The sequence below is a fragment of the Salmo trutta genome, chromosome 38, assembly GCF_901001165.1.
Source record: "Salmo trutta chromosome 38, fSalTru1.1, whole genome shotgun sequence".
NCBI lineage: Eukaryota > Metazoa > Chordata > Actinopteri > Salmoniformes > Salmonidae > Salmo > Salmo trutta.
Genome location: NC_042994.1, coordinates 19,572,585 through 19,582,741, shown reverse-complemented (window position 1 = coordinate 19,582,741; position 10,157 = coordinate 19,572,585). Strand labels below are relative to the sequence as shown.

At 39.8% G+C, this 10,157-nt stretch overlaps 1 long non-coding RNA gene across 3 annotated transcripts; it reads left to right on the top strand.

Moving 5' to 3' along the window:
• The first annotated feature begins 308 nt into the window (after window positions 1-308).
• LOC115177839 (uncharacterized) lies at window positions 309-9,436 on the top strand. Of its 3 annotated transcripts, none has more exons than XR_003872513.1 (8): window positions 309-501; window positions 613-821; window positions 929-1,094; window positions 3,100-3,987; window positions 4,129-4,194; window positions 5,303-5,395; window positions 5,635-7,001; window positions 7,132-9,436. It is a non-coding gene; the product is annotated as an uncharacterized LOC115177839 (long non-coding RNA). The 3 variants fall into 3 exon arrangements; XR_003872511.1 differs by having other exon boundaries at window positions 311-501; window positions 6,109-7,001; XR_003872512.1 differs by having other exon boundaries at window positions 311-501; window positions 5,283-5,395; window positions 6,109-7,001.
• The last annotated feature ends 721 nt before the right edge of the window (window positions 9,437-10,157 follow it).

Genomic DNA, 10,157 nt, shown 5'->3' with positions numbered 1-10,157 from the left:
TACTTACCTTGAGTTCAAACTACAGAGCATGTATTCAAAAGAAAAGCTTAGAATATGTAAAACATTTGTATTTTGTTTTAAAACAAGGGGGATGTAATATTCATATGTGAATACATACTGAATTATAATTGGATGCATTTTACCGCCGTATCATACTGTGCGGTGATTGGTTAAGACCACCCAGACGGTTAGGTCATGGCCAGTTGATCGTGGTTGGAGATAGGCGAACATGCTGTTGTAGCTAGTTAATAAAGAGTTATGTTAAGAAATATCCTGTAGTTCTGTGTTTTATTATTTTATACAAAGTGTACAAAAAAAGACTCGCACAGCAGCACGTAAACAAGTCTGCAAGTTGCACCTATGTGATGTGTAACTTCGCTTGGTTCAGTTGGACGTCAGTGCTCTGCCCAGCTACAAAATAACTTGCAAACTCTAGCTAGTTTGTAGTTTTATCATTGCTTGCTAACCTTCTCCTGGACTGAAGTTAGAACCCCTTGCCCAGTAAGTTTGTTGCCTTTTACTCTATTTACCTGTCGTGTTAGCTAGATGGCTAGCTATCTAGCTAATTGTGGTAGTTGGCATGACTAAACTGCTTGTCATTTCTCTCATCAGATTTTAAAAGGGATGAAATGTCAGGCTCACTGTGTATACAGTGTCAGACACAAACCACTGTGTTTAGTAAGACCTGCAACAGTTGTTTCTTTGACCATCCAAAAGAGAAGGTTTTACAAGCAATGAAGAAGTATGATTACGAATGGGAACACAATGATTGCACCCATTATAATAATAGCTCTCAGATATTGACTTCCACTAAAGTATTGGTAAGTGTTCCCCCTCCTCATATAACAATGTTAAACATAATAATACTATTTTTCAAATTATAGGCTAGCTACTACTTTAAATCTGAATGTCTGATTCTGTATTTCAGCTCTACAAATTACATACTCTGGGATTTGTTCCCCTTCACCTGCTTGGAAAAAGGAGAAATGGAACAAAACACATCGATATGGATTCCTTTTGCCCTCACCCCCAAGTCATAAAAGAAACGGGCTCTATTGAAACATTGAGAAACATTTATTTAGGTCTTCTGAATGGTAAGTGCACCAAGTGTTTTTTTGTTTTTTTTTAATATATTTTATTTTAGAAGGATTTTCTTTTACAATTTAGTACAATTTAGTACCGCTAGACATAAAGTGGAATATTGCATTAAGGAAAGATTCACCCATTTTGAAAGTTATATCGTATTTGTGCTTCTTTGAGTGATATTTTATCAATCCCGGGGTCATTTCATGTGTATCTGAGCTATTCGCCATTCAAGCATACAGCCAGTATGACACATTTTGCATTATATCATGCAATATGACGATATAACATTAGAAATCGGTGAATCTTTCCTTTAAGTGACAACAATATGACAGCTACAAAAACAATCGGCGGTCACAATCAGTTTATCCAGAAATGGGCCCTAAATCTTAATTTGATTTATTAGGATCTCCATTAGCCGATGGCGACAGCTAGCCTTACTGAGATCCTGACACAAAACGAAAAAGACATTACAGACAAAAGACTTAACAATTAACTTTTATTGAGACATCTGTTGGAGGAATTAGCCTGTAAAAACTAACATTTTCCATGTTTACGGTGTTAATCATTTTTGATAGCTATCTGCAGAAGTAAAGGGGGGTGGGTGGGTGACTTCCATTCTGTGAATCATTTTTTGGGGACAGCCACCATACCAAACATCAGAGCCTGTTGTTCCTCAGGATGATTTTTAAAACAGTCTCTGAGCCACAGTTCTGGGTCAGATTCAATGGCCCTCTCATATACCTTTTGAATAGCATTAAACAATGTTCACACAAAAGTCATGAAACCTCTAAGGCTTTACATCTGTCACACAGTGGGGAGACATGGGGGTAAATTCTATGTAGTTTGGTTTTGGAGTAATGAAGCCTATGCATTTCTTTGTATCAATTGATATCTGTCGTTGGTGGAACATGAGTGAATTCTAGACAGGGTTTCTCATCTGAGATCTAAATATTTAACTCTTTAGCTACCCTAGGTCTCCTTGGGGTGACTAGTAGAGGCCTCCGTATAGTTGGAGAAAAAGGAGACAGACTAACAAAAATGGGAATCAAAGCATTTAAATGTGTTCTTTTAACTGGTTGAATGATGCAAATTGCTTATCTAGTTGTTCTATTGTGGCCAGTCCCTTTTCCCCCCCACTCAACAAATACCTGATCAGACCTGGATGGAACAAAATAATAATAAAAACATTGAGGTGTATAGAGGTATCAGGCAGTTTGTTTAGGCACTCTGCTTTGCTCCCGAGTGGCTCAGCGGTCTAAGGCACTGCATCTCAGTGCTAGAGGCGTCACTACAGACCCTGGTTCGATTCTTGGTTCGATCCCGGGCTGTATCACAACTGGCCGTGATCAGGAGTCCCATAGGGCGGCGCACAATTGGCCCAGCATCGACTGGGTTAGAGGAGGGTTTGGCCGGTGTAGGCCGTCATTGTAAATAAGAATATGTTCTTAACTGACTTGCCTAGTTCAGTAAAAAAAAAATAATAATTAAAAAATGCACGGCTGGAAGAGAGGAATTTGTTGCGGTCTTGACTTCAATATTTAGCCACAGGGGGGCATCAGTGTCCAATTTATCAGGGAAACCTAATGCCCTGGCATTTGCAGCCCATTATTAATGTTTACAGATTGGTAGGCCTAGGCCGCCACTTTCCTTGAGCTTTTGCAAGTGAGCTTTACAGATACGATGGGCTTTGTTACCCCAAACAAATGGCATGATTGTTGAATCCAATGTTTTAAAAAAATTATATATATATATGAAGAGGTAAGAAAAGATTAAGGAACCTGGGAAGAGAAACCATTTTTATGTCATTAATGCACCCCATCATGGTTAGAGTCAGTATTCTCCAGCTCTCTATGTTTTGTTTAAGATTTGTAACCAGCTCACTGTAGTTAAGCTTGAAGATGAGCTTTGTGTTTCTAGGTAGTGTACCTCATGTTTCTTTATTTGACATCCACATTAAAGCTTCTGATGCTCATTGTAGTGATATTTGAATAACTATCATTCTTTATAATGCAGTCACACTCGGCACCGAGTCCCAATGCCAGTGCTCCCCAATGTCTTCAGAGCCGGACGGGACCCCCGCACCAGCTGAGGTAGAGGGAACCCCTACAACAATCGATCCAGTGGGAACCCCTGCACCAGCAGAGCTATACAGAATACCCATATCCATCCGACTGAACATAATACCCACACCAACAGAGACGTGCAAACCCAACACACTAATCACTAATGGAAACCCCTACAACTATCAATCCAGTGGAAACCCCGGCACCAACCAAGCGAGACGGAATCCCCATACCTTTACAACTGAACCTAATCCCCACACCAACAGAGCCAGGCAAACCCTCCACACCAACCAATCCAGCAGGAATCCCTACACCAACCAATCTAGTGGGAACTCCTACAGCAATTGATCCATCAGGAACCCCTGCACCAACTATGCTAGACAGAATCCCCATATCTTTACAACTGAACCTAATCCCCACACCAACAGAGCCAGGCAAACACTCCACATCAACCAGTCCTGTGGGAACCCCTTCACCAATTAATTCAGTGGGGACCCCTGCACCAGCCGAGCTAGATGGACTCCCCACACCAACAGACCCAGGAAAACCATCAACATCAACCAAGCTAGACAGAATCCCCACATACATCTGCCTGAATGGAATCCCACATCCATCTGCATGAACGGAACCCCCACACCAATACAGCCCAAAATCCCCAGACCAATACAGGCCAAAATCCCCAGACCTATACAGCCAAAATTCCCCACACCAATACAGCCAGGCAAACCCTCCACACAAAATAATCCAGTGGGAACCCCTATACCAATTGATGAAACATCTGACTCCTCTGAGCACCAGGACCAAGAAATGCAAAGGCCAAAAACAAAAATGTGGACAGGTAAGCATTAGGAGCCGGTTTCCCTGACACAGAGTAGTCCGGGCCTTTAAAAAAAAAAATCTAATGTTGAAAAATAAAATAACCTATGTCACAACATATTGTATATTTGCAGTTCTCACGTGTTTACCATTTATCACACAGATGGAGATCTAATCAATGCTGAAGACGGTGCAACCATTCAAGCACAAAAGAGGATCAAAACAACAGGTATAACTGATATATTTCAATCCACTTATTTAGGCTTAAGGTTCTGTACAATCAATCTACATTTTTGTATTGTGCCACATTGTCACGATAATGCAAAATGCTTCATATGTTGCAAAACACATGATGATGTGGCTCAATACACTTTGCATCTTGAAGTGCAATATCTTGATTGCTGGCATGTAAAACATTTTGGAGCTGGATCAGCAGTGCACTAATGAAGAGAAAAAAACAAACATTTTTGAGTGGATTATTCCATTAATACTACAAATGGAGCTGAAACGTAAAATGAGGATTGTATCAATAATTTGCTATCATATAGCATTGAGACAAAAATATTAAATAGTTTTACAATCCTGTGTTTTAAGCTTTCAAATGATATTAAAAACAAACTTATTATCTTTATTAGTGACAGGGCTATGGGTATTTCATGATAGAGTGGGGGGTCCAAAATGAGCCAACTGAGCACCTCTATCCCCTGAATGGTTGGTCATTCAGGTCCAAGATTCACGTCCTCATCATTTCTACCATCGGCATGTATAGAACGTTTGATTTCAATAAAAAAAGGTGATTCATTTAATATGGAATAACCTCACGGGTACTTGATCACTTTCACTCTCATCACCACAGACAAAATATACCAGATACATCATTGGTGATGGAAATCTGAAGCATCCGTTTAGAACTTCCACTCACCAGCAAATATAGTGAGAAGAACATGCAGTATTTTGAGCGCAGAACATTTTTTGCTCACACTACAGACTGCTATATCGACCTGCTAATACATGACTAGTAAAGGGCCAGTGCACACTTATTTTTTTTAAACCTTTTATTTTTTGTATTTTTTATTCAGATTTATCAGGGGGTGCTGTATGACAGACTCCATGAAATGATGACCTCTTCCTAAATATTTGGTAAAATATAAAACATTTTGGTATGGTTTCCTAGAAGCAAGGGTGGCTCATATAATCCATTTGGCTCAACTTACCCCACTCTCCCCAGCATCAAATGTTGTAGACTTGACGCTTTGCCAAAGTTTCAAAAAATGTTGTTTAGGAGTCCAAGGGTGAATTGAGTTCTTGCCCGCACAGACTGTTTGATCTGTTCATAGAAGAGTGGCTGAACATGGATACGGATCGGCCCACGGTGTCAAGACATGCAGAGGTAGACACCGAAATATTAGATCAACTAGACAAACACAAAGGTAATTGATTTAATATGGAATAGCCTCATGGCTACCTCATCAGTTTCACTATAAAAAGGTATCATTGTGAATTATTTACGTTATGCAACTTTGTAAAGGCGTCCGCATGTTTCCCAGCCAACACAGTTCGGAAGAGTTCGTGCATGGTGACATTTAGTGACGTTTTTGTCCGTTTTGGACTTCGGTGAGGGTTTTTTCAGCTGTTCAGGTACACCATTTATTTTATTTTTTTCCTTAAGGCAAGCTGAAGTTCGGAACTGAAGTCTACGCCCCTTCGGTGATTGGTCAACAATAGGGATTCTTCAATAAAGTATTTTTTTGTCATTCAACGAGAGATGACTCGTTTTGATGCAAATCTTTTCATGAAGAAATACTGCACCAAACATCTTAGTCTCCCAATTTTACATCTAACTAAGATCTCTACAAAAACGTTGAAATGAATAACAGATTTCTTGAGTTATTTTAGATCCATTCTGACTGTTTTGAGGAAGCGTATACTGGCTACAGTGTATCAAAATGGACCAACAGTACTATTGCCGTGTTCTCGTTTTTCAAGCAAAGGTCTTTTGAAGGGAGTAGGCGAGCACACTCGTTCGGGTTCGCCTAGCCGCCAGCCGAACTGAAGCATGCTGACGCCTTAACAAAACATTGTCACAGTTATCCCAAGGATGAATTTGCAAACATAACATTTGATTAATTTGATCTGTTCATAGAAGAGTGTCTGAACATGGATACGGATAGGCCCATGGTGTCAAGACATGCAGAGGTAGACACTGAAGTATTAGATCAATTAGAAAAGAGCAGCATTGTACAAGCAACCAACAAGCAAACTTTGTGAGCTATAAACTGCTTAAAGGACTGGCTGGCAGAGAAACAGATGATAGTGGATTTTTCAACCATTGAGAAATCTGAAATGAATGTCCTCTTGCGAGATTTTTACTGTTCTGTTCGAAGAGGTAAAGGTGGGGAGTATTGCATACCAAGCTATATTGGAATCCGGGCTGGTGTGAACAGATTCATTAACCTCCCTCCCCTTAGCAGAACCTGGTGCTTGATGAAGGACAGTTTACCTCCTCTAATAATGTATTTATTGGGGTACTAAAGAAACTCAGATGAGAGGGCAGGGACAAAACTACCCATCCTAAGGTGATTAAAGCACAAGACCTTGAGATTCTTCAAAACTCTACTGTGCTAAGCCCCTACATACCCAGAGGACTAGTGAACAAAGTGTGGTTTGATATCCAGTTACACTTTGGCCCCAGAGGAAAAGAGGGCAATAGACAGCTAACGCCACAGTCGTTTGTAATAAGGTACGATGAAAATGGAGCAAAATATGCAACGCTGGCTTCCAAAGAAGAAAGACCGAACCACAAAGATGCAGAAGAGCAGAACTGGCAGAATCGCTGTGGGAATCATGTTCCAGAACCCTGGTAGTCACCTCTGTCCAGTCGCCTCCTTGGAGAAGTATCTGAGCAAGATCCCTTCAGATGCCACTGCCTTCTACCTCCATCCTAAGAAGATGGTCATCACCAGTGACAGCATATGGTATAGCCAGGAGCCAATGGGGTTCAACTACCTTTCATCAATGCTGCCCCGACTGTGCCAGGTTTGCTTTTTTTTTCTAGCAAATTTCGTAACATTTTAATATTCGCTAAATAGCTAAGTTGTACTCATAACTCAACCTGTTGTTGCTTCTTGGCTCGCTTTTCTCACTCATTCTCTTTTTCTCTCTCTAGGAGGCTGGTACATTGGAAAAGTACACAAACAACTGCTTTCGATCTTTGCGCGAGATCATGTCTGTCAGCAGACTGATAGTTCCTTGAAAAGTTATTGAAAACCATCAATGGACAACAGAAAGAGATGTCAAACAGGCACAATGTGAGTCAAGGCAGTGACACGCTTCTGTTTTACTTCCTACCAGCAACATTGTCTTGGTCTTATACACAAATAGAGAGCTTGACAAGATGCATACAGTCCTCACCATATGTATTTGGACACTGAAGCTAAGATTAAAATTTTTTTGCTCTATATTCCAGCATTTTCACCAACAAGTTGTACTCTACTGGAAACTGTTTAACCATAATCATCCATTTAGAAAATGTAAAGTTTAGGAAAAGAATCTCAGCACTACGAAGAATGGATGCATAAGAGGTTGCTTCTGATAGAGAACAAGCGGAATTCATTTTTGTATGAGGATTTCTAAAATATCATTTTGTTTGTGACTGGAAGCAATTTGAGGTTATACTTCCTAGATCTGTTTTTATACTGGTAAAAAAAACATGTCCACACCACTTTGTATACCATCTCTTGTGGCAAATGGTCATACTTACAGCTGTTTAACAAATTAATTGTACCCTTCACATAGAAATGATATTTCCCTAATTTACAAGATCAATTGTTTAAAGGTTATGTACCAACTATCTAAAATTACCTGTACCCCCTTAAATTCAAGATTTTGAACTATATATCTCTTTCTCAGAAAGAAATGGAACTAACAAAACAATTGTGCAAGCTGTAAGAGTGCTTGAGAGTTAAGGCAGTAACAAGAAGCATGGAAAACCAGATGAGCCAAACATACGTCGCGGGAAGGAACAAAAGGCCCAAGAGAAGTTGTAAACCATAGGGAACCAGGAATAAGAACGCATCGAGAGAACATATGGAGTGAAACAACCTCATCTGTGGGCATTTGATGTAGAATATGAGTAATAACAAGTAGTGCACTTGTTTACATTATAATTTTGGTCTACATGCATAATTGTAGCCTACCTTTCCTTCACGGCACTAGGGCTGCTGAATCAAGTGCACCTACGCTTAACAGCGCGAAACAAATAGGAAAGCTAGGCTTTATCAGTTTATAAACATGTCTTTGGGCTTATCGTTGTTTTTTTACAGAAATGCTTGGAGATCACGATAGACCTGTTGGTAACCACTGTTGTGGCCTTTTACTTACGAAGCACATCGGAGCATAAATTGAAATAACTTTCCCCACTAAAGATCGACCGTTTCTCAGTAAGGTAGGGCAAAGGCCTGCAAATGACTAAACCTGATAATCGCCCAAAAGTACACTGGTGAGAAGAATCTGTAGTAAAACCCAGACTCAGAGAATAAACTGTCTAACAAAATGAATAATTAGACATTCGAAACCACCTCTAACCATTTACAAAATTATTGGAATGACCACACAAACTGTGAAATTGTTATTCATGGGCTGCGGTTAACCATAACTTGAAGCTGAAAACCACAAATCAGAACGTATATATTGCAGTCGATGACCACCCTGCCACTTACTACTGGGAGGAGAATATAACCATTATACAAGATGGAACTGTGACTGCAAGGATTGACCTAACATGTCAAAATTGTTTGTAGAAAATCATTTGTTTATGAGAATGAATGAAATACCTAGAGTGATGAGTTAGGCAGTCATAGGTATACTGAGCTCATAAAGCATGGATGAAAACTTTCATCACTGAAGAATCATTTAATAAAATGGCAGTACATTGCAAAGTAGACTACGATTATGCGTGTAGGCCAACATAATGTAAAATCTGAATGGCTATGCTTATAGACTTTAGGATACTTGTTTTACTGATAACTATACAATACTGATCCATGCTTGCCGGCAAGGGAGTGTCAGGAAATGTAAAAACTGAAATTCCAAATTCAAGTGTTGTAGTTATCCATCTCCAGCTTTTAGCTTTTGCACTCAACATGGAAATATAATTGTTGTATTGAAGAATACAAGGCTTATCAAGAGACTACGCATGATTATTCATGTAACACACCGACAGTGTTATATTACAATGAGCTATAATATAATCACTAAGCCTATGCATTGCATGCAGAATGTTAAAGAATGTGATGAGTTACTATGAATGTCTTATACCGATATCGTCAAATCGGTATAAGCATTAATTAATTAATGAATTACCTAAAGATTTGGATATGTCTCTGTTCACTTCTGGCAAAAGAAAGTTTATGACACAAGACAACATTTTTTATTATATCATTTACAAAAATAAACATTTGAATATTAAAACATATCTACTTGCAGTGAAGCAGCTCAACATTTACATTACATTCAGTCATGTAACAGACTCCCATCCATAGCAACCCACAGAAGCAACCAGCTTCAACACCCTGCTCAAGAGCAGCTCTACCACAAGGTCAAAAACGGGGACCCGAACCAGCGACCTATCAGCCACCGGCCCAAGCTCCCAACTGCCAGGCCACCAGCCCTCCAAGATCCACAGTTCCCTGAGAGCTGCCCCTCAACCATCCAAGACCCCGCCCCCCCCCATATTTAAATGTGTGTGTATGTGCACATGTGTGGGTTTGAATGCAAGTGTGTGTATATGCATGTGTACACACGTACAAAACCTGCGCGGCATCAGCCTCAGGCTAACGGGCATTAGATGTAACAACGTTGCCCCTCCAGTGTTATTCAAACTTTATTTTTTTCTAAACTTAAAAAAAAAACGTTTATCTTTGACGATCATTCTGTCCCCCGCCCAGCAACTCTACTCCCACTTGTCTCCAATTCCACATTACAACCCTCAGCCTATCCCACCCATCTCTGCTGGCTACCCTCTTCTGATTTCTACGTGCCATATATCTTTCAAATATGCTGTGATGTTTAACATACCATTCGAATCTATCTAATTGAATAGAATCCACAGATTGCGCGTTGAAGATAAATACTTTTACTAAGAGTATTAGTAATTGACTGACCAGGCCTCCAGATCTCCCAACAACATCTATT